Source organism: Chelonoidis abingdonii, chromosome 26 (genome assembly GCF_003597395.2).
Source record: "Chelonoidis abingdonii isolate Lonesome George chromosome 26, CheloAbing_2.0, whole genome shotgun sequence".
NCBI lineage: Eukaryota > Metazoa > Chordata > Testudines > Testudinidae > Chelonoidis > Chelonoidis abingdonii.
Genome location: NC_133794.1, coordinates 8,359,459 through 8,383,832, shown reverse-complemented (window position 1 = coordinate 8,383,832; position 24,374 = coordinate 8,359,459). Strand labels below are relative to the sequence as shown.

Below are 24,374 nucleotides of genomic sequence, written 5' to 3'. Positions count from 1 at the left end.
ACAACGTTCTTCTGGGGCCAGCTGCTCCTTATTCAGGCAAAGTTCCCACTGGCTTTGAGAAGAAACTTCAGGACCTAGCCTGGTTATTTAAAAAGATCGATCCACATACAGCTCCGAGCCACTGTCCTCAGCCAGAAGTCACAGAGAGACCCCATGCAGCTCCAGTTTAACGACATTCTCTGCTCAGAGGCCCATGCTGGGGTCCCCTTAGCTGCAAGGAAGGATTGGCTTGGCAGGTCAGGCTCTGACCTAACGCTCAGGAGATCTACGTTTATTTCCCACATCCCCCTTGGGACTCTCTGGTCCTGCTTTCCCCAGATGAAGAAATGGGATAATAATAATTCTATTTTGAGTGGAAGCTTTTTGGGGCAGGGAACCTCTCCTTCTGTGTTTGTGCTGTGCCTGGCACAGTAGGCCCCAGACCTCGGCTGGGTTCTACAGCTGCTGGCAGAATATAAATAAATAATGAATACAAATGAAGAAAGGGCTCATCGGGGACTTTTCCTGGTAAAGGGAGACAAAGTCAATGTATTTCACAAGGGACAAAGCAGTAAAATTGCCTTATTAGCCAAGCAAAGTACTTGCACGACTGTGCAGCCCAGTTATTCTGGGTTCCCAACCAGGGGCTTGGCTCTCAGCAGTTAACAACTTCCTGGGATTTACAGTAGCGAAAGCTGGTCACAGATGTGCTCAGCCCGTCCTTAACAGTGTCTCTGGAGAAGATCTGAAGTGCAAAAGGCCAGGTCCTTGGCTCACGTATGTCACCCTGGCACCAAAGACGTCCATGGGAGGTTGAGGGGAGGGGGATGGATAGCTCAGTGGTTTGAGCATTGGCCTGCTAAACCCAGGGTTGTGAGTTCAATCCTTGAGGGGGGCCACTTAGGGATCTGAGGCAAAAACCTGTCTGGGGGATTGGTCCTGCTTTGAGCAGGGGGTTGGACTAGATGACCTCCTGAGGTCCCTGATAGTCTATGATTTACACCAGCTGAGGATCTGGTCCTGGCATCCAAGAGCAAAGAGCCAAGCTGCCCTCTCTCTTTGGCAGAAGAGCTGTGCCAGCTAAAAAGCACATGGTGCTCAGTCAGTAACAATGGGTACTGATAGCTTTCCTCCAGTCCTAGTGTTCTGATCATATTTTCCATCATATACACACACTATGCATACCTCTACAGCCAGAGAGGTCACTACGTTGTGTAACAGACCCATTCAGAACTCATGGGCAGCAACAGAGCAAAAACTCAAGGCACCTGCGCGCCATATGCCCAGGCTCCAGCTGACTGAGCCATCAGCTGTTTTCAGTATAAGGCTCATGACACACAGTTGGGTCATTCTAATTCTAACCAGCAAAGGAATCCCAATTCCCCGCCCCCCGCCGCTAACACACTATTTACTACTGTCTACACCTGTTCCCCACCTCCACTCTGCCATCGCAATAGTCACATCAACAGAAAGAATTGCATTCCCTTGTTGTTGCTATAGCAACCCAACAATGCTACACATCACTGAGCCTTTACGTTGGGTTTTTTTAAAATGCAAATTGCTTTGAGTACAAAAATCACCAATGGCAAAATATGTGACACCTCAGCCCGCACAGACTGAGCCTCCTCACAAGGTTTGTCAGCATTCGCTCTCCCCTTCATAGGGTGACCAAACAGCAAGTGTGAAAAATCGGGACGGGGTGGGGAGTAATAGGCACCTATGTAAGACAAAGCCCCAAATATCAGGACTGTCCCTACAAAATCAGGACATCTGGTCACCCTATCCTCTCACAGCTTACGTTTTAAAAATTTGCAAGGGAATGGGTCAACAGGAAAAGTTGATTTCCTGGATGATTAAAGCTTACTCTGGGTTTTCGCAGGCGCTGCTTGCTTATTCAAATTTATTTTTTCCTTCCTCATTTTAAAATTCTCCTTAGAGAGAGACTGATACACAGATTATGATGTTTTAAAGCAACAGAAAAATCCCTCACATAGTACTTCAAAAATTACCGTGCACTATGGACTTGTGCACTTGGTTGCTCAGACGCAACACAAGTGAAGTCACTCTGGATTTCCAGCAGTATAAATGAGAGCAGAATCTGTTCCCCACTCTAACTACTCTCCTATGATTAATATGTAGCCTGATCCAGAGAGATGCTGCAGATAATGGCTCAAGACCAGGCCTGTTAATTTTTGATACAATGAGTATTTATAAGGTACCCCTCCCTGTGGTACCCAGAAAAATGCGTTACCCACTGTGATTGGATACTGTTGCACAGGGGATGACAGCACCATGTTCACAAGTCTTTAGCCCAAGCACAAGAGCACCTCCCCTCCTCCCAGGTGGCAATAAATCAACTTTGCCAGTCTTTCAGCAACTTAGAAATGAACGCAGTCTGGGTGGTGAATCTGGTTGCCAGGTGCGTCAAGGCAAAGCTGTGTCTGTTGCTTGTGTCCAGCCAGAAACTGCATTCTGCCCCAGCAGGATCCAGGCTCAGCAACCATATAAAAGGGAGCCAGGTGGGGCCTTTCCTGATTTGCTCCTCTGCACCGTGCTGGTGCCAAGTTGCTTTGCAAGTCAAAATTCAGAGGGATTTTATTTTTATTTAAAAAAGAAACAAAAAAACCAGCTGCTCCAAGACCAGCCATACAGCAGAAAGTCCACTCAACATTTGCTGTTCTACAGCAGCTCCACACACAGGTCAAAGGAGGGTTCTCGTTTGCATTCCAGAATTGTCAACACAGAATAATATTGGCAAAATCAATTAACTGACCATTTGATTAAAGCAGGGATTCTTAGACATCATTGCACCACGACCCCCCTTCTGACAACAAAAATTGCTACATGCCCCCAGGAGGCCAAGGACCAGGGGGTAGCTGGGTTAGTCTGCAGCCACAAAAACAATGAGTACAGTGGCACCTTCAAGGCTAACCGATTTATTTGGGCAGGAGGAAGGACTGAAGCCTGAGCCTGCCTGAGCTCTGCCCCTCCTGGCTGGGGGACCAGGGACAAAACCAAAGCCAGAGCCAGAGCCCGAGCCCCACCACTCTAGGCAGAGGGGCAAAGCTGAATCTCAAGGGCCTCAGGGCCAGGCTGGGGGCCTGTAACCTGCCCCCCACACACACACTCAGGGCTGAAGCCCTGAGGCTTTGGCCCTGGGCAATGGGGCTCTGGATTTGGCCCAGGGGCCCAGCAAGTCTGTCAACCCTTGGTGACCCCATTAAAATGGGATCCCAATCCACAGGTTTAAGACCCACTGAATTCAAGTACCCTCCTGGATACCTTGCTAAAGGCAGGGGATTTCAGAGGTGTGTGTCTATGTTGCAGTGTCAGATAACAGTAGAAGAATTAGTTGCAACTTATTACATTTAAAGCAGTCTGAAAAAGGTGTGTGTGTGTGTGGGGGGGGGGATCTTAACCTGGGAGCAGCAGCTTTGCTAAAACAATGCTAAAAGTGAGCCCCTCAGGGACTCAACTCAATTTAAAAACCTTTTGACTGGGCTAGGTCTGCGACTCCTTGCAATGCCCTCCTGCGGGCCCCTACCCACTTTAAACACTGCATTTAAAACAGCAAAACAAGGAAGCGGAGTGCCAGCCTGCCAAGGTGACTGGGGAAAGGACAGAGCTCTGGACACCGGCAAGGTGCTAATTTGCAGAGGGGCTTTAAAGAGCCGTTGGGAGAGCTCCCATTACTCTATGCCCACAGCACTCCTGACCCACGGTCACTTCTCACGCAGCCGGCCCACTGGCGTTGTGCCGCGTCCTCAGTGCAACACACGGTATCAAATCTGATCCGCCAACTCAAGCCCCCCCCCAAAACGGACACAGCTGCTTTTAAATAGCAAAGAGCAGCAGCAGACACTGCCCCTGCAGCCTCCACCCCCCCCAGCACCATGTCAATCAAGACTAGAAAAATAAAACCACCGCGCTGAGCACCACCTGCATGCACCCCTAGAGCCCCCAGGTCGGGTTCCTGCAACTTTAGACTCCTCCCCCTCAAAAAAAAACAAATGCAGCCTGTAAAGGCGCCCAGTTCAATGGACAGGAACGCGCCCCCCCACATCCCACCTTGCACTTTAACTCTGCACAGGAGACAGCAGCACCGCCCCCCACCATGCAACATAAACCGGAGACCCCCCTTGCCAGCCGCCTCCCCATGGGACATAAACCGGAGCCCCCCTCTTCCCATGCCCCCCAGCAACACTGTCCCTCCATGCAATATAAACCGGAGACCCCCCCCCCAGCCGCCAATCCCATGCCCCCCAGCAGCATCCCGCATCTCCCACCTGGCAGCACCGCGCTGGGAGCGTCCCCTGGGCCGAGCAATCCACATACCCGGCGGGGCGGGGCGGGACGGGACGGGACTCGGCGGCGAGCTGCACTGGAAGCGCCCGGCAGCCGGACGCGCTCGGGGCTCCCAGCCCGGCCCGGAGAGATCCTCTTAAGCCCTCTGTGACGCACGGCCCGGGGGCGGGGCCAGAGGAGGGGGGACCCGCTGACGCAGGGCCGGCTGCAGCCGTGGCCATACAAGGCGCGAAGGGGCGGAATGTTCCGGTCCCCACGGGCCGGGGGGGCGGGGCGCGCTGGAATGTCTGGGCGGGTGACGCACACGGGGTTCCATTGACGCAGGCCTGCGAAGTGTTTGATCTATAAATAGCCCAGCGCTGCCCCTTGCTAAAAATAGACCCCCTGCCCGGGCGGGGAGGGGCCGGGAATAGAAAGAGCCAAAGTGGGGGCAGGGGACTCACAGGTGGGGGGAGCAAAGGGGGGGTTGCAGGTGGAAAGGCTGAAGTGGACAGTGAAGGGGGGAGGGGCAGGGGACTCAGGTGGCGGGAGGGAAGGGGGGTTGCAGGTGGAAAGACTGAAGTGGACAGTGAAGGGGGGAGGGGCAGGGACTCACAGGTGGAAGGAGGAAAGGGGGGTTGCAGGTGGAAAGACTGAAGTGGACAGTGAAGGGGGGGCAGCCAGCGCCCCCAGGAGGGGCAGGGGACTCACAGGTGGGGGGAGGGAAGGGGGGTTGCAGGTGGAAAGACTGAAGTGGACAGTGAAGGGGGGAGGGGCAGGGGACTCACAGGTGGAAGGAGGAAAGGGGGGTTGCAGGTGGAAAGACTGAAGTGGACGGGGCGGGGGGGGGGGGCAGCCAGCGAGCCAGCTCTCACCGGGGGGGTATTTTAAAAAGCTACTTTGGGTCAGGGCTTAATGTGTAAGGAAAGAGGGACGGGGCGGAGCAATTGTTTTCCATTCATAACTGATGCAGCAGGCCCGTGGGCTGGGCTCAGCTCTGCATTAGGGTCAGCACAGGGGGCTCCCCGCTGGCTGCCTGCCCTACCGAGAGAATTAGAGGAGAATTATCTCGTATGATTGCCAGATTACTTCCAGGCACCCAGCTCTAGGACTGCCTCCAGGTAGACAGAGCTGGCACCCTTAAGAACTGCACCTTTATTTTTTTTAACCGTTATGTAGGATGCTGCCTCTACTTTGAATGAACGTTTATTGCAAAGCTCACTCAATGTTTATGGCCCTGCAAATATTTCTGCAGAGGGTGAAAATAAGCACGTGATCATTAACTTCAAAGGGAGTTACTTAAATTTCAGTCTGTGCATTAGTGCAGGATTGGGGCCTGAACAGGTTGATCTTTGCATAGCAAGTCTTTAAACTCACACACACAGTTATGCTGTCCCCACTTCCATAAAACACACCCAGAATATTTTGCGAAACTGGAATCTCTTTACACTTTGTTTTTTAAAGTTGGAGAACAGTAAAAGTTACCTGGAACATTTTGCAAAACGGGGGTAATTTCCTGCCCCTGTGAAACACACCTGAGATATTTTGCAGACCTGGGCTCACTTCTAATTGCTTTTGGTTTGCTCTGCTGCCCATCACCGTACATGAGCACTTCGGAGAAGCTCCCTGAAGCAGGGCCCATCTTTCTTGTTAGATGTGCATACGCTGCCTGGCATGACAGTGCCCAGCCTGGGGTCTGCAGCGGCTCCCACCATACAGATTCCATAGTAACCATCAGCACTCGCTTTAGCCCAGCAGCGTTGCAGCAGGGTGTTTTCAGTACCCGCCAGTGTAGAGGGCAATTCCAGAGGTGCAGAATTCCCTGTTCCTTCTCGCAGGGAGATGATTCTGCGGCACTGGGCTCATCGCATTTGTTGTCAGGAAGAGCTCTGTGGAAACCCTGCAAATTCACTCAAAGGAGGGAGGGAAACTAGGGATGCGGGTTACAGAGAATTCTGAAAAACTAGGTCAGCATGGAGCACGTGGCCTCCTGCACCTGCCGCTTCCCAGGATCAATGGGCCATTCTTTTTCTCCCCTTTGAAGTCACACAGGAACCATGGCTCCGACACACCCCAGAGCCACTCCTCTGCCACTGAGGGGAGGAGACTCCCACCAGACCAGTATCCAGTGCAGCCTTCTTATGCAGGTTGTACACTCCCTTTAGGGCTAGCCCCAGTTCTGCTGTTGCCACCCTCCTCAGAGTGTCCCCCCATGCCCTTTCCCCTACCCACAGCCCCTGCTTTATGGTGTACGGAGGGCCCCAGAGTCCACCCCTGCTGCAGCTTGGTCCTTAGCCTTGCCTCCAGCTTGCTTGGGTGGCAGCTCCCTTCCTCCACTAGGCAGAATAGACTCCTATGATGCTAATGGTGACAAATGATTACTGGCCATTGCCCTCTGCTGGATAGAATCAGAACTGCTTCCCAGGTGTCATTCTCCCCACACTGCAAAGGGCTAAGGGGGATTCTCCCTCATACTGAGTGCGACAGAGCTGGGCTTTCCAGAAAAGGAGGAGCCGTGTTCTGTGCAGGCTGCCGCTCTGAAATGTCAAGAGGCTGGGGTGTGCAGCAAAGCAAAGGCCTTGGTGAAAGGGGAACAGACCCCAGCTCCCTTTCTTGTAATTTGAGGTGCTTGTTTGCTGCATCAGCACAACAAGGAGAAAATACGAATCCAATATCCATAGGGCTCTGGAAGCCTGGACATAAAAACAGCTAAGCCCGAGAGCAAAACCAACGGCAGGGTCTGGTTTCCTCGGCCCCAGGGGTTAAATCCAGTGACATGCCAATGAGAGCGGAAAGCAACCACCAAATTCAACAGAAAGACAGCACAGCCTGGCTCTAGGGACGGATGAACCGGAGCAGTCAACCTCGCACGCGTGGCCGAGTCACTGTTTCAGCCACCACGGGGAGATTGTTGGGAGAACCAGATCACCAGCTCCTGGCCTGCTTTGGGGAGTGTGGATCTGAGGCGGGCACAGAACCAGTTCTTACTGTTACAGGCTTCTGTTCTGATAGCGCCCCAGGGCTGCAGTTAGCAGTGAAGCCTCTAGTGTGCAAACACCGACACCCCCTTTGAATTTAGCTTCAGATCCAAACCAGCTTTGCACGCGGAGGCCAGTCTCTGCAGCCCAGTTAAAAGGTACCATCATTGACCTTAACCACAGCAGTGACATTCCCAGAGCCCCCAGGTCACCGGGGTCTGCATACTCGGATGCTAACCAGCCTTGTCCCGATGGACGAGCCAGCGATACACCTTCCCCTCAGGAACAGGCCTTGCTTCATTTTCAAAGGAGTTCTGGGGGCCCACAAGCCAAGAAATTTCAGGGGTTCAGCTCCTCTGCTCCTTTAGAGAATCCCAGCCCCCGGTCAGCTCCACCCACAAACCTGTCCCCATTTATCAGAGGTGCATTTAAAATTCAGTGTAGTTAAACCAGTGCAAGCCCCAGTATGGATGCTCTCAATTCAATTTAAGCTCAGTTCATATTGGGAAACGTCGATGCAAGTTAAACCGACGCAAGCCAGTCTTAAAGCAATGTGAGAGCGTCCACACAGTAGTTTGCCCTGGTTCAGCTACACTGGTTTGCAGCTTCAGTGTGTAGACAAGGCCAAGATGCAGAATCGCTTCTAGGAGGAGGTTTTCCCACACTCGCTTTGAGTTACCAAATGCCCTCAGATGTCACTGCCCTTGCAGAAATCACACAGCACCATGCAGGATCAATCCCTCTAAAATCTACCCCCTTGGGGTCCCTCTTCTCTGCCTGAGCACTTCTCACAGTGCGGCCCATCCCCGGTTTGCTAAGGCAGCACCAGTCCAGCAGACAGAAAGAGGGATTTCACAGGTTAGTAAGTTAGCAAGTTAGCAGCTGGAAAGATTTATGCATTTTCCTATTGTTAAAATATTTTTAGCCCAAGCTCTGGATTTATTTAAATGCTCACGTTTATAAAAGCAACTGCGTAATGAGATGCGTTTTTATTACATGTTTGTGCTGAGTTCCTGGCAGGCCTCCCAGGGCGGCAGGGCTGGGGAATGTGTCTGTGGGCTGGATTGCTGGGTGATCCTTCCAGCAGTTCCAATCTACTGGCTCAGGAGGGCCCTGCACTGGGTAAATAAATTGTATTCTCGGTAAATAAGGAAAAGACAAAATGAGGAACAGAGCACAGGGGGCGGGGGGGGGGAAGGAAATGGAGAAGTCTCTAATGTACAAGCTGCTAAATATACATCCAGGGTTAGAGGTTGCATGGCTTTAACTGTGGGTGGAATTTAACCCTTAGCAAGTAGATAGGTTGTGGCGTTTATTCTGAGGAACTGAGTGTGTCCAAGCCAGACTTTCCCACTGTGCTGCAGGGCTTCTGACAGAGATACCGCTCTGAGCACTCGCTACAGAAGAGAGGGAAGGTGGGGCAGTGGTTAAGGAATTAACCTAGGACTCCGGGGACTGCCATTCGGTTCCCAGTTCTGCCACAGACTCTTGGACAAATGACTCTCTCTGTGACACAGTTCCCCTCCTGGAAAACAGGGACAAGAGAATGGGGGTGTTGTGAAGCTATGCACACTTAGATGCTGTGGTAACGGAACGCAGCCACCTCTGGGGTGGATTGAGGGCAACAACTGAATACAGGAAAAATGCCACATGCAGGGGGGAATTTAAAGAGGTAGCACTTAATTAGCAGGGTTGCAATTTGGCCAGGACACCAGGGTTCGTTCGTGGGAATACATAAAAACAGCCAGACTGGGTTGGACCAATGGGTCCTGTCTCTGGACAGTGGCCTGTGCCAGATGCTTCAGAGGGAAAGAACAGAACAGAGCAATTAGCGAATGATACATCCCATCGTCCAGTCCCAGCTTCTGCTAGTCGGAGGTTTAGGGACACTCAAAGAATAGGGCTGTGTCCCTGACCATCTTGGCTAATAGCCATCAACGGACCTATCCTCCACAAGCTTGATTTCTTCTTTGAACTCAGTGATACTTTTGGCCTTCACAACATTCCCTGGCAGGGAGTTCCACAGGCTGACTGTGTGTTATGTGAAGAAACACTTCCTTCTGTTTGTTTACACCTGACGAGTATTCATTTCCTTGGATGACTCCTGGTTCTTGTGGTATGTGAAGGGGTAAATAACACTTCTCTTTCCCCACATCATGCTTGATTTTATAGACCTCACATCCCCTCTTAGTCGTCTCTTTTCTAAGATGACCAGTTCTAGTCTTTTTAATCTGCCTCCTATGGAAGCTGTTCCAGACCCCTCTGCAGTTTTCCAAATTCTATCTTTTTTGAGATGGGGCAGTCAGAATCTTTAATGATTGTCTGAATAGGACATATGGTAACTGAACTGAGCAACTCCCTTTGCCTCACCATTCCTCAGTTTTCCCATCTCTAAAATGGGGTCAATATTTACCTGTTTCACAGGGGAGAAGATGGGATTTGAAGACTTACTAGCTAATCATAAAAGGCTTTGCAATTCTCAGATGACAGAAATCTGCTACAGAAATGCAATGTCTCCAAGTATCAGCCTCCAAAGAACCAGACACTTGGTGAGCCTGACAGCCAGGGGATGTTCTTTGCTTCACGATTATGTATCAGAAACCAGAGCACTAACAGCTGGGTGGCTAATAGGGACTCTGAGCTCTGCACTAAGAGCTGGGATCAGGTCCATGTCTTCAGAAATAGTCACTCATTTCAAGTGCCTTGAGACACTTTCAGGAGGTTTGGCACCCAAAATTAATGGACTCTAAAATCTGGGCCACTAGCCCCCTGGCCCATTCTGCTACAGACCTGCCAGGTGCCCTTGGGCAAGTTACTTCCCGGGGCCTTCGTCTCCCCATCTGTGGGGCACTGCTAATGACACCCACCTGATTAAAGCACTTTGCAAGCTCTGGATGGAAAGGTAAGCACATTGGTGCCGAGTCCTGTCACTATGGCCATGGACAGCTGGGGCATGGGAGTGGTCTTGCTGCTAAGAGATGCCAAGGACTACGTGGTGCACAGAATCCCAACATCCTTGGCTTCTAGAAAAGCAGGAGAGGCAGATAGATGGCACAGAGGCATAGCCTCTGAGAGTCAGACCAGGAGGCTCCTGTCTCTGGGACCAGCAGCTGCAGAGTGTGATACACACAAGCTTTTTGAGATAACCTGTTGTGACGGAGCAGTAAGCAGGGGGGATTTGACCTGAGAATGTTATAGGGGGGTTACACTGGAGATGGGGGACTTCCCTTGAAAGGAGCTACCTGAGCTGTAACCTGAGCCAGGAGGGGGGTTGGGAGAAGTGACACCTTCTGGCCCTGAGACTGAACACAGGGGAGAAGGAAAGAGCTGCTGGAGGAGGTTTTGGTTTCAGTCTTGGGCTGGGGGGTGCAACGCAGGGAACCCCAAGCTGGGGTCTAAGCTCCCTGAACTCCCCAGAAGGACTTGATTGAGGGGTTCTAGTTGTACCTACACACTCCGCTTGGGACTGTGTTCCTGTCATCTAATAAACCTTCTGTTTTACTGGCTGGCTGAGTGTCATGGTGAATCTCAGAAAGAGGGGTGCAGGGCCCTGACTCCCCCACACTCTGTAACACCTGTCCCCAGGGAAAGCTGCGTATCCAGGAAGCTCAGCTGCACTACAGGAAGAGAAGGGCAAAGAGAGGGTGCCAGTCCCTGCCGCTGCCTCTCTTACCCCTTTGGGCCAGTACAGAAGTGCTGAAATGCCGTTTGCAGACTCCGTGGTTCCTGGAGTGAATGGGCGCAGGCAGGCAGGATGGGCAGCTGTCGGCCTGGTTCTGAGTCATTCACAGGAGCCACAGAGCAAGGCAGGCAAGGCAAGAGAGGGACACCACCGACGGGTGCACCGTGACACCGTGTCGGATTTCCTGGCCCACTTTCACAAGCTACCTAGCGTGCGCCAGGCAAGCAGCGGGTCAGGGAGTTCACTCACATCGCCGCTTCTCCAAGCAAGTTAGTGAGTGTCAGTGGAGCAGCCAAGCGCACTTCCTGCTTGCTCAGGAATAATCTGTGAATGATGCACCAGGGGGTCCCAGTGGAGTTTCCTCCGAGCAAGAAGGACCCTGGCTGGGGAAATGGAAACAGTCGTGTCTGCTGGCAGCAGCCCCAGAGTTGCACTGCCTCAGCCAGGAAAACAAAGAGAAAGATGATCTTGGATGTGTGTTAATTTCGCACCATCCTTGTTAGTGCAGATGAATGAGACTGGGGGGGTGGAGCTGATTGGCTGACACAGCAGGGGATGGTCTGTTGATTAGAATAGGGGATATCTGTGGATATCTGGGGATACCCTAGCTCCCAGAGGGTGCTGAGCTCCCATTGACGTCACCTGGAGCAGCGGGTGCTCAGCACCTGAGAATCAGGTCCGTGGAGTCCAAAGCTGGGCATCACCCAGAAAACGGTGGCCCTTCCTAGCTGTATCTGGCTATGGAATTCCAGCTTGCCCATCAGACAGCTGAAACCTCCCTGCTTCTCCCCTTCTGAGGTCAGTTCCCTTGGGGGCTGCTCCCTTCACTTGTCTCCTTAGTGTGCCGCCAAGCCAGCGCCACTCCTGCAGGCTGCACACTCTGCAGGGGAACAGCAGGTGCTGGCTCTCTGCTCCGTCAGAGTCCCCAGCATGAGCGGGCGGGGAACCCACCACGCATCTGAGAAGGAACTCAGTCAAGTTCCAGATCACTAGATGCATTACGCTACCCCTAGAGGCCGCTGGGTAAGATCTGGGCCCTGTCGTGGTGGACGCTGCACAGACACAGCGCACCAAACAGTCCCTGCCCCTAGGAGCTCACAGGTCAATAGAGATGCACCATCATCACCCCGTTTTACAGCTGGGGTCTGCACGACGAAGGGGTTTGCCCGAGGAAGCTGAGAGCAGGGCTAGGAGCTAAACCTAGTCACGGTGCAGCACTGAAAGTGCAGGACGAGCACTGGACTCTCAGAGCCTCTGTGTGTGTGCGGCGTGTGCGGGAGATTTGCATGCCAGGTCTCCTGCCTCCTGCTGCAGAATGGCACATCCCGAACCCCCGCGACAGGTTACCCAGCTGGTGAGAACCCAGCGTTAACACCCGTCATGGGCACAGAAAGAGAAAGATTTCAGGCAGCTTGGAGCTAAATCATCGCCAGTACGCTGGGAAAATGCCTGTGGTGTGGGCCCCGAGTGCTTGGCCAGGGGGAGTCTCTCAAGGAGGAGATGTGTGGCTGGCAGCAGGAGATACAAACCAGTCTGAATTCCCCATGTTGCAGGTGGGCCTGGGACAAGTTGGCTGTTGGGTTTACTCTTAACCAGTTTAGAAGTCTCTCTCTCTCTCTCTCCCCCCCGTCAGTGGTCTGTGCTCCCTGGGACAGCCAAATGCAGCAGGATCTGCTGGGTGGAGGCCTGGTAAGCGAGGCAGCTGCCCCTGCCCGGCTCCCATCTCTGCAGCATCACTGCCGTCATGCACTGACCCCAGAGACCAAAATCCTGACCCTCGTGACTTCAGTGGAAATCGGCCCCATAGTCTTCAATGAGCTGGAGACTGCAACTGGCAGAAGGTGCCCTCAGCCCAGCCACGTGGGTCTGGAGTGGTTGACTCCTGGATTCTATCTCCAGCTCTGGGAGGGGAGCAGGGTCCAGTGGTTAGAGCATGAAGCCTGCAGGCCAGGCATGCCTTAATCACATGCCCATTGTTCCGCTTCACATTCTCCCCATTTCACAGATGGGGAAGCCAAGACAGGGAATAGCAACATGGCTCCCCCAGAGTGAAGAGTTTCACCAGCAGAAGCAGTGCCCTGCCTGAACCACTGGCCCCAGCCCCTCTGTACAGGTGCTGTAAGGTATCCACCCTCCCCACCGGGCCTCGAGCTCCTGCACCGCAGATGCCAGAGGAACCTGTGGTGGCTGCTCCAATTGCCAAGAGCCAGGACACATGAGAGCCTGCCTGCTGCAGCTTCAGCCAGGCTGAGACACCCGCAGGGTACGCTAAGGGGACAGGGTGCCAGGGCTCAGGGGCCTCTGTCCCATTGGAGAAGTCCCCCGGACACACATGGTGCAGGCGAAGGAGCAGCGGAGAGCCACCTGGCCCCTTGGTCTGGGGATGAAGTGAGGCTCAGCAGCACAGCTGGTTCCAATCACCAGGGGCTTGGCCAGGAAGTGGCTGGGAGCGGGAGCTTGGCACGCAGAGCGCGAGGCAAGCATGGACGGGGCCCATGGGGGCGTTGTCAGGCAGCCGCACACTGAGATGGGGAGTCCTCCCCAGCGCTGGACGTCAGCACTCTGATGGTGCATGCTCGCGTCAGCCGGCACCTGGCCTTACAAGAACATGCCAACTACCATATATAGGCACAACAGGGGGGTGAGGGGTGGCTTTATGCGCTGCGCTGGCTCAGGAGATGGGGGGGCAGGGTCTTTGGTGGGATCAAAAAGTGACACCCCTCCCCCACGCACACCTGGGAAGTCTCATGCTCTGCTGTAATCCAGCAGACTGCTGAGAGGAGAGATTAACAGCTCCCCCCTAGAATGCAGCACTTCTGTTCCCTCCCCACCTCTGGAATAGAACCCAGGAGTCCTAGCCCCTAGTAAGCCCGTTCTAACCATTAGACCCCACTGCCTTCCCAGAGCTGGGTACAGAACCCAGGAGTCCTGGCTCCCCTGCCACTCTAACCACTAGGCCCCACTCCTTTGCATTCTGTACTACAGGGGGTCCAGGAGCTGCCAGGCACAAAGCTCTTGAACAGGGGGCAGCCTCCCTCCCGTTGCGGGCCGGTCCCCAGAGCACGCTGCACTCCGGTTTGACCAGAGAGGCTTTCACTGCGAAGAGCTGCAGTCTCTCTCTGTGGAATAACACAGGATGCACATCTGGCCTGCCCGACACCAGGACACATTGACTGGGCAGTGCCCACACTGGCCCAGAAGCCCGTGAAGAACGTCGCTTCGGAGCATTTCACCGTAAGCGGGTTCCATCCGGGAGCGCTGGACAAGATTTTACCATGGGCGGGGGTGAAAGCCACTGAACCAAACTGCAAAGCCTGCATATGACGGAAGCCAGCCCTTCTGCTGCTGTTCTCACTTCAAGCCCAGGGCCGCTGCTGCACCCCCAACCCCACCACTTGGATCCCCCTGCGACGATGCCACATACTGCGTTCCAAAGCCACCATCCCCTCCCCTCCGCTCACAGGAGAAGAGAAGCTGTTGCTGTCGTATGGCAGAGAACGGTAATGGGATTCCCGGCTCGGGCTGGGCTGCTCCCCACTGGCAAGGCACCCCCACCCAACCCCTCGCTTCCCATGCCCCCCTGCAGGGGGGGAGGTGAAGCGCTGGTACCCCTCCTTAGCCCTGCCCCCTCCACTCCCCATAGCCAGAGCTCTGAGCGCAGTGCTAGAGATGGGGCAGAGAGAATGGGGAGCTCTCAGCTCTTCCTAGCAAGACCCCGTGCACAGGACGCAGGCTGCCTCCGTGCAGCGGGAGGCGAGCGCAGAGTGATGCTACAGGCACAGGGCTGCTGAGAAGCACATGACAGGCTGGGACTGGCAATGCTGATGCACCCAGGGATGGAGCCAGGAGCTGCACACAGTAGGGACAGTCCAAAGGGTGCCCTGAGTAACACTCTGCAAACACACAGCTGCTTGTCTAACAGCCTAGAGACTGACAGCTCTCACCTTCGGGAACCAAGGGCCTGATCCTGCTGCCCCCTAATGGTGGAGACCAGCCAGTACCCACAACACTGCCGGCATTTGGGGGTGGGAGTCACATCCCAGCTTGGCTGGACCTGACAGGCTCGGAACCCGTTGGCAGGACTGCAAATGCGTCCCCGGGACTGCTATGGCCCCCGGGGGTCTGAGCAGACTGCAGCCCGCTCCTGCAGGGCAGAACTGTCAGGGGAGGAGTGACTGACCCTGGGGCAACCGGCTCCCTCCATGTGCCTGTGTAGACACTTCAATCCCCTTGTCCGAAGCCCCTCCTTCAGCCACTCACAGCTGAGGAGCCAATTCCCACAGCACTCCAGAGGCAGTGAGAGTTCCCCCTGCTGCACAGACTGGAGCAAGGAGAGGCAGTGACTTGGCCAAGGCAACGCAGCGAGACAACAGCAGAGGTGTAAGAGAACCCCGTGACCCAGTGCTGGGCTCCCCGTGCAGGCCTGCACCCCTGTCCTGCAGACGGCACTCAACCACCACCCAATAGGCTGCAGCACTGCTCGGTGAGGGATGATCCGAGCCCAGACCCCTTCCATGTAAGGCCAAGAGCTAGTTCCCGTGGCAGAGGCCAGCAGTTCGGACCCACCCTTCATGTTACAATGCTAATGACAGCACGTATCTCCTGTGCCTTGGGTCAAGCTTCCCCATTTCACTGATGGGAAACAGGTACTGAAAAGAAGTCAAGTAACTTACTCAGGATCATGCAGCCAGTCAGCGGCCAGAACCCAGGAGTCCTGACACCCAGCTCCCTCCAATGCAATTGCTAGATGCTGATCACATGTTGACTCTGGCTAGGGGCAGGGGAGACATGGCTCATGCCAGCTTTGCTCTGCCCTGCTCTACCCAGGCCAGGGCTTTGCAACCCCCTGATTTCTTTTTGCCTCATGTGGAACAATCTCCTGGCCTGGTGAAGCTGCTGGAACCCGGCTGAGCTGGCCAGCACTACAGTTCGTCTAAGCCAGCAGTTCTCAACCTGCAGGCCACTTATGGCCCAGTCAGCACATTGCTGCAGCCCATGTGACATCCTCAGGGCCATACAGGTAGTATATAGACTGTGTGGATGCAGCCCACGTAACACAGAGAGCTGCATATGCAGCCCACAAAGGTAAATAGGTTAAGAACCACTGGTCCAGGGCTTGTCTACACTGGGGCTTTTTGCACCGATACAGCTGCATGGTTGCAAGCCCCTAGTGCAATGTGCTGCATGGTGTGAAAAGGGGCTTAGAAACCAGCCCTCAGCCCCTGTGCTGGAGTTTGGTGCTTTGTAAGTCACGGCCCCGGCTGCCTAGTGCCGGTGTGCAGAAGGCCCCTTTGAGGATGTGTATCCTGTTTCATGCCTTTCAACACTGGCTGGACTTGCCACGTACTAATCCACCTGGCTGGCAGTGAGCAGCAGCCGTGAAATCCGGAGTCTCTCTCCTCATAACGCAGGTACTCAAGAGCCTGATCAGGTGTGGAGAGGCCCAAGGGGCTCAGAGGGACTCCACAGCTCTCCTAGCAGCCTGCGTTGGCTGGCACGAGGACACGTCCAAGGAAACGTGAGCATCGGGCTGGGTGCCAGCCCTGTTACACTGCCACTTGCATAAGCAGCCGAGCTGCCTTGTCCGGGCTTCCCATGATAAGCATCGGATGCCCAGCAAAGAGCACCCACGGACCCACCCAGGGAGACGGGCTGCAGCCACACTGGCTCAGGAGTGAATTCACTTCCTGAAACAGTTCAAGATCACAGTCCAACTTGCCCCTGCCTCACTGCCCCTGGGCACAGCTGGGGGAGGCTGTTAAACCCAAGGCCAGTGGTGCAATGACAGGGGAGTTTAGTCTCTAGCCTGTGAATTCCTTGGCCTCACTGCTCAGCCACCCAGGTAGGGGCGGGCAGTCAATGCCAGCCATGCCAACTCTGCCAGGGGCTCCTTATCATTAGGAACTAGGCTGAGACCCATCAAGCTCATTCCATGCAGCATCATGACAATCCACAACCAGTGACCTAAGGACGGGGGCACCGTAGCCCATTCCCTGTGGCCCCCACCACCTCCACCCAGAGCTGAATCTTTGCACAGGAAATAAAATGAAAAAGCAAATGCAATGAAAAAAAAAAACTGGGGGGGGGCAGGAACCTTAGTCCAGAAGGGGGCCAGGAAAGGGGGAAGAAACCACCCAAGTCAGCAGGTCCCACAGATGTGAGACTGGGGGGAGAGAGAATAAGATGAGACTTTCTGACCCTCCCTCCCCCCCCAAAATAGCTGCACAGGGTGACAATCGAGTGGGGACTACTGACTCATGTGAAGTGCGACAATGTGGGGCAGAGATCCAGCCCCACCCCCATTAATACAGACCACAGACCCAGGTAACTCCAGCTTCCCTCCCAGCCCGCAAATTGGGGAGGGGGAGAGCAGAGACCCACCCCTGATCTGCACAGACCCAGCACAGTTCATGTTCCCGTTGTACAGCCTCAGGTCTCAGAGCTCGGGGGGTGGGGCGCACATGCGGGAGGGGGCCGCCCCCCACATACACGCGGGAGGGGGCAACACCCGGGGTGAAATGGGGGGTGGAACACACGCTGGGCAAGAACGGGGGGGGTGCACACGGAGGGAACCCACCGGGAGGTGTCCCCCCACATACCACGGAGGGGCACCCGGGGAGGACACGGGGGGACGCACACGCTGGGGAAGGCCAGGAGGGGACTCCGCCGCACATACCGCGGGAGGGGCACGGGGGAGAAGGACACGGGGGGGGGAACACACGCTGGGGGAAGACAACGGGGAGGGGGCTCCCCCCACACACACGCGGGAGGGGCACACCGGGGGGGGCTCCCCCCACACACACGCGGGAGGGGCACACCGGGGGGGGCTCCCCCCACACACACGCGGGAGGCGCACACCGGGGGGGGCTCCCCCCACACACACGCGGGGGAGTACACAGGGGGGCGCACACTCACACGCCTCCGCCGGCTCCCGCCTTCTCCTCCCGCCCGGCGTGGGGGGATCCCCGCCCGGCTGCCCCGCGCGCTCCATCCGCCGCCTCGCTGCGGGGCCCCGTGACGTCAGGCCGGGCTCTGCTGGCGTCGCTGGAATCCCCGCGTGCGCAGCGCTAAAAATAGACACGGAGCCCGAAATAACCCCGGCGCGGCTCGCGTTTCCCGGCCAGGCGAGGCGGGGCCCGGCAGGGGGCAGCCCGGGGGTGGAGGGGATCCCTCAGCCCCCTTCCCTGCACGTGACTGGCCTGACCCTTGGGGAGCCCCCAGCCCCCTTCCCTGCACGTGACTGGCCCGAGATGGGGGACCCCCCCAGCCCCCCTCCCTGCATGTGGCTGGCCTGACCCTGTGGGGGCCCCCACCTGGCAGGACAGTCCCTGGCACCCCTGGGGGCAGATGCAGAGAAACCCCAGGGCCACAGCAGAAGCAGGAGGAGCCCTGTGCACTGGGGAGCAGCCAGGGTCTTTCTCCTGCTACTTGGGACTCACACGGAGGGGTTGACACAGAGCTGTCTTACTGCTTTGCTTCCAGGGGGGTTGGGTCAGGGCCACCCCAGCCTCCCATTGGGGCCCTCCCAGGGCAGAGCAGGTGCAACTCCCTCTGTTTTTCACTGTGGCCCAGGCTCACCTCAAAAACATGAGCTGTGTCTCCCCCACATTAACCTCCAAAATCAGGTTTGTCCCAAGCATCCCTAGACTCACCCTCAAAACTCAGAGGACCCCTAACTCCCCAGGCCTGTCCCCCAAGACTTCAGCACTCCCCATATCTTGCCTAATGGCTCAGACCCACCCCAGTTTAATGGTCAAAATGAGGCTTCTCACTCCTAGAATTGATCCCAAGAATTAAATCTTCCCCACACAATATCCTGTTGCAAACAGTCTGGTGACGCGCCAGACAGGGTATGCATGTGTGTGAGGGGGCAACTGCCTGTGTGTGTGCATGGAATCGATCTGTCCCTCACATGGGCAGCCCGCTGATGAGCGCTCAGGCTGGCATTAGATTTTACTCCCAAGTCCAGGCTCCTGCTGGGCAGACCCCTGCCAGATCCCTCTTTCTGTAGAACACCCTGGTGAACTGTGTGCAAGAGAAAGCTGGTGGACAGGCAGTGCCGGAGACCAAACCCTCTGTCCAGGGACACTCCAGGCAGGGGTGCCACATACAACCCATGTGTGCTGCTGCCCGAAGGGGCCCTCTTCCTGGCCCACTGAGCCCTTGGCCTCACTGATGGGACTGTCAGTGCCAGTGCGGGTGGCTTTCGTGTTGTGGACATGCCTGTTCTGCGAGGAACTGGTCTTAGACCCATCAAACTCATGGCACACATGGGCCATGAGAAAATAGCCTATTTTAGCCACTACCAAACCAGGCTGGATTTGAACCAGTGACCTAGAGGCTGGGGTGGGGGCAGGGACTCCTAAATAACATTGTCTTATAATCTATTTATTTGTTAATTTAGTAAGAAACTTGGGGCAGCTTCTCTCCAGAAAATAAACCAGTTAATGTTTGGGGGGAAAGGGGCCTCATGAATTGGGACCTACCATCCTAGAGCTCACTAGCTCCCAAAGGGTTAATATGCACCGGTAGCAGCCTGCACTGGGCCCCTGAGGTTGCCTGGATTAACTGTATCTCCAGTCCCGGCTAGTTACTAGGAAACCAGCCATCTCCTAGGTGAGAGCAGAACAGGTAGGGTCTCCTGCTAATAAACCAAGCCTTACAACCCGGCTTGCCATAAACCAGCTCAGTCCTACGGTGACGCAGGCCAGCAGCACCCCCTGCGCCCCAAAGAAACAAACACCCAGTTTGCTGCAGCAGAACAGCAGCCTGGAGATGCAAACCCGTAACAAGCCTCTGCTCTGCTCTGGGAGCGGTTCCCAGGCCCCCACACCGCCCTGTCCTGGACTCAGGACTACACCAGGGGCAGGGCAAGGCAGCTTCAGCTACACAAGGAAGTTGCTCTAGTTTAACTTCAATATGAAACTGGTGCCAGCACAGGTGGACAACTCTGAGTTTGGTTCCAGGAGGGGCTTTGTTGGGTTCAACTTAAGCCAGTCCAAACTGATTTGAGTTCAATGAAAATAATCCTCATTTAAACCGAGAGGAGAGTGTCCACACAGGAGGTGGCCTGGTTTGCTGACATTGGTTTAAAATCACTGGTGCAACTTCCTCGTGCAGACAAACTGAGGATGTGGCCTGTGGGGTCAGGGCTGTGCGTGCAGGGAGCTGGTCACTGGATCAGGGAGCTCCTGGCTTTTATAGCACCTGTTCCAACCCAGTCCAGGTCAGGACTGGCCAAGGAGCCTTTCAGTGCAATGAGTTTGAATGGTCTCAGCCTAGGCTTCTTTGTTGACAGCCCCCATGGAGGGGCCCAAGGGCTGAATGGGCTGCAGCAGCTGAGTGCTAGAGGGAACCCATCCTTGAGGTATCATGGCAGCAGGTAGAGGGAGGACACATTTTCCCTGACCACCAGGCCGGCCTGTTCCACCAGCCCCCAAATTACCTTGGGAGACGTTTCATAATTAAAAGACAGAAAGGGCTGGAGGCAGCTGCGCCTGGGGAAGAGAACGCCAGGCTGATTACAGGGTTGCCCGCTGCCTAGCATCCTGCCCAGAGCTCTGCGCTCCCTGGCCAGTTCAGGAGGCATTGTGGCTCCTGGCGCCATCTCCATGGACATGAGCCTATATTTGTCTGTAATTACGGGTTCTCCGAGCTGGGGAGCCTGGAGGGCCTTTGTGTGGGACAGAGGGGCGTTCCCGAGGTGCCATGCCAAGGGCCCAGCCATGCCCATCTCCTTGTGAGGGGCCAGGGAGCCGCTAAGAAGTAGAGTGACCAGATAGCAAGTGAAAAAAATTGGGAGAGGTGGTGGTGGGGAAATAGGAGCCTATATAAGAAAAAGCCCCCAAAATGGGGACTGTCCCTATCAGATCAAGTATCAGAGGGGTAGCCATGTTAGTCTGGATCTTTAAAAGCAGCAGAGAATCCTGTGGCACCTTATAGACTAACAGACATTTTGGAGCATGAGCTTTCGTGGGTGAATACCCACTTCGTCTGATGCATCCAACGAAGTGGGTATTCACCCACAAAAGCTCATGCTCCAAAACGTCTGTTAGTCTATAAGGTGCCACAGGATTCTCTGCTGCTCCTATCAGATCAGGACATCTGGTCACCCTACTGAGAAGGCACCATCCACACCGCTGCCAACCACATAACCCCCCACCTTGGGGTCCCTCTAGCTTGGGCATTCAGCTCCGTGGGGCAGGTGGGACCCAGACAGAGGGTCAGGTGGGGGACCTTGGGGAGGGGGCTGGCTCTTTGCTGAGCACGCCTAAGGGCACTGCTGTCCCCACCAGGTTTGTAGCCAGGCTTGGGCAGGCTCCCTAGCCCATTAACTCTTTAGCGCCAATGTGCTGCTGCTCCCAGATCACAAAGCTCCTTCACTAACACAGAGCTGGCCTGCACCCCCACACTCCATACTGAGGGCAGGGGCTTCTGTCTGGTGCACAGCCCCCTCTTGACTCTATGGCTGCTCCGCCTCCCTCCCACCTCTCCCTCACTGCTCCAGCTTCCCCTTCTGGGTATCCCCCCGACACACACACAGCCCTTCCTGCCTGAAGATATCCCAGCACACAGGGTTCAGCTCCCCACGTGCATCCAGGACTGGTGATGCTGCACCTTCAGGACTCTCACAGCTCCAGTCCCAGCCCCGCCTGTACCAGGAGCTCAGCAGGTGCCTGGTGAGCCCATTCATTGATCTGAATGAATTAACCTCACACCCACCAGCTGGTCCCCAGGAGACAGAGGAGAGTATTGGTGCATCACAGGTGGGGCTGCTGACGCAAGGTCACTTGCAAGGTCAAGCCATGAGTCAGCAGAACAGCAAGGAGCAGAACGCAGAGAAAGCCTGATTTCCAGTCCTATTGCCTTCCACTTGGCCCCACGCCCTCCAGGGCTGGGCTAGAACCCAGGAGTCCTGCACCCCAATCCATCCCTGATCTAATTACTACACCCCACTAGAATCCAGGAATCCTCTCAGCCAACACTGCATGTGACCAGGGGACGGGTTGGGCAGGAGGCAGCCAAATTACACTTTGCATCAGCGCGCTGCCTGGTCCGAAATCCTGGCTAATAAAAGCCCAGCCCCTTAACGTGACAGGTCACCTGCTCCGAGGGGAAATTTCCATGGAAAAGCCCTGTTTAGAAGGGGTGCAGTGTCATCAGAAAGGTATCTGGTGTGGGGGGAGCTGCCATTGCTGGGTCTGCTGCTCGGTGCCAGCTGGTGGGTTCTGCTGGGAGTCTTGGCAGGGAAGTGACTGGCTCTGGATTTAGCTGTGCCCTTGACTGTGAAAAGAACGTACCCGTAACCCATACCATAAATGTCCAGCCACACAGTCATTTTGGAACCAGTACAAGGCGTAAGAGCAGCCTTCAGCCTGTGCTCTGACATACAAAGAGCGACTCACACGGGTGTGCGAGTGCACACACAGCCTCTCTCGCGCACACACACTCTCATGCATATCCACAGCCCTTGGGCTCGGCCTGACCATCAGCAGCCCTGGCTCACGGGCTGGGAGGGGACCACCAGCCTGTAATGTCACACTCAGGCAGCCGCAGGGGAAGCTGATGCAGGAGGCCAGTTCCTGGGCGAGTGTCTGTAGAGACCCACGGGATGCAGGCAGGAGAGCCGAGCCCAGCTTGTGGGTGATTTGCCAGTGGGAGGCAGCAGTGTCCATGCTGGGTGGGTCTCCCAAGGCCAGGAAAAGCCACCTGTAGACTGAGCTTTACCAGGAACCATCTCAGCAGCAGGCCTGGCTGTCAGACATGAGGGACAACCGCAGCCAGCTGGGTGCTCGGGAGTGGGAGAGGAGTCACCCCTGCTCATTAGACACATGGGGCCTGATGTTCCATGTGCCTTGCAAGCCCTGGTGGGGATCTGGTCCCTAGTGGTTACAGCCCCAGGTGCTGCCAGTTGGATTAGCATCCCAGCAACACAAGGACATGCACACCCCCCCTCCCACTTATGGACTTGGCATGCCAGGTGCTGCACAAACACAGTGACAGACAGTCCATGCGCCGGAGCTCATAGGCTAAATAGACAAGAGCCAGAGGGGAAACTGAGGCACAGGGAGGGGAAGGGACTTGCCTAAAGTCTTGCAACAAGTCAGTGTCAAAGCGGGAACAGAACTCAGGTCTCCCAGGCCGGTATCCCATCCAGTAGCCCACCCTACCTCCTAGCCCAGGTCCAGCCCCCCAGCAGAGGCAGATTAGGGGTTTGTGGGGCCCTGGGCTAAAGCAAGTGGGGGGCCCTGCCCTCCCCTTCTGCCTGCAGCCCCTCCCCCCAGTGCTCCCACTGGAGAGTGGGGTTGGGGCATGGGGGCTTCCCTCATGCCTCAGCAGGGGTGCCAGGCAGGTGAAGTGGGTTGGGGACAGGGGCGCCCATTTTCTGGGGCCCCCCCACAATTGGCCGGGGCCCCTGGGTACTGGCCCCGTTGGCCCAGTGTCTGGTCTGCCACTGACCCACAGGGAGTGCAGAGCAGGCAAGAGGGAGCCAGAACTCCTGGGGTTGAGTCCCAGCTCAGCCTCTGACTGTGTGACCTGGGGCAAGGCTCAACTTGACTTTGCCTCAGTTTCTCCCGCTGTCAAATACCTTCGCGTTCGGGGCTCCCCCCTGCCCATTTCTCACCAGGGCTTTGGAAGAGCCAGGGCCAAGCCTGGGCCCAAATGTCCATCCTGGGTTTTACGCTGAGCCCGGCCCTGGCTGGGATAGACACAATCCTGCCCTGGGGCGGGGCGCCTCCCCCATTCAAGGGCTCTGAGGGACGGTGCATCCCTGGTGGAGGGGCCCTGCTTCACTGCCCCCAGCAGAGCTTTGCAGAGACCCTGAATTGCAGCTGTGCCCTGGACCCCACCCCGTGATGCAGAGCTGGGGCAGAGGGCAGGTGCCTGGGTGGTGGGTGATGTTTACCCTGCAGGCCCTTTGCCCCAGTTAGCCATTGGGCACGCAGCAATGACCTGCCCAGCCAGGGATTCAGCCGAGGATGCACGGATCCCTGTGAAGAGCAGCCATGCGCCACAAAGTGCTGCCTGGCCCCGGCCCCAACCCGCTGAGTCAGGCCCCAGAGGCGCCTGGCAGGGATAGTGTCCGGCCCCCTGCGGGCAGCATTTTGAGCATGCTTGGTGAAAGGCTGTGTTACCCCCCACCCCCTTCTCCCTCCAGCCAGGAATGGGTAAAAGGGATTGTGATGCTGCAGTCTATATAGTTTTATAAAAAATATGCTAATGAGTGAATATAATGTAACTGGAATATGCTTCATGGAAAAGGTCTCTTGTAAGGTATCATTACAAAGCTTATCTACTGAGTGTGACCATCCTATTTGTATAAATGTACCACTCTTGTATCTGAACCTAGAAATATGAACTATAACCCTGAGGGCCTATTGTAATTATGCAAAGTGTGGGCCATTAATGGTGGTTTGGAATCTTGATGACTCCCATTAACCAGGACAATT

The 24,374-nt window shown here is 55.6% G+C and overlaps 1 protein-coding gene across 1 annotated transcript in view; it reads right to left on the bottom strand.

Moving 5' to 3' along the window:
• The window catches only part of NR4A1 (nuclear receptor subfamily 4 group A member 1), a 28,493-nt gene extending 10,631 nt beyond the window's left edge, over positions 1–17,862 (bottom strand). The window contains exon 1 of the mRNA XM_075061143.1: positions 17,839–17,862. The gene's annotated coding sequence lies outside the window, so the exon portion shown is untranslated. The remainder of the gene's footprint in view (positions 1–17,838) is intronic.
• Positions 17,863–24,374: the final 6,512 nt, after the last annotated feature.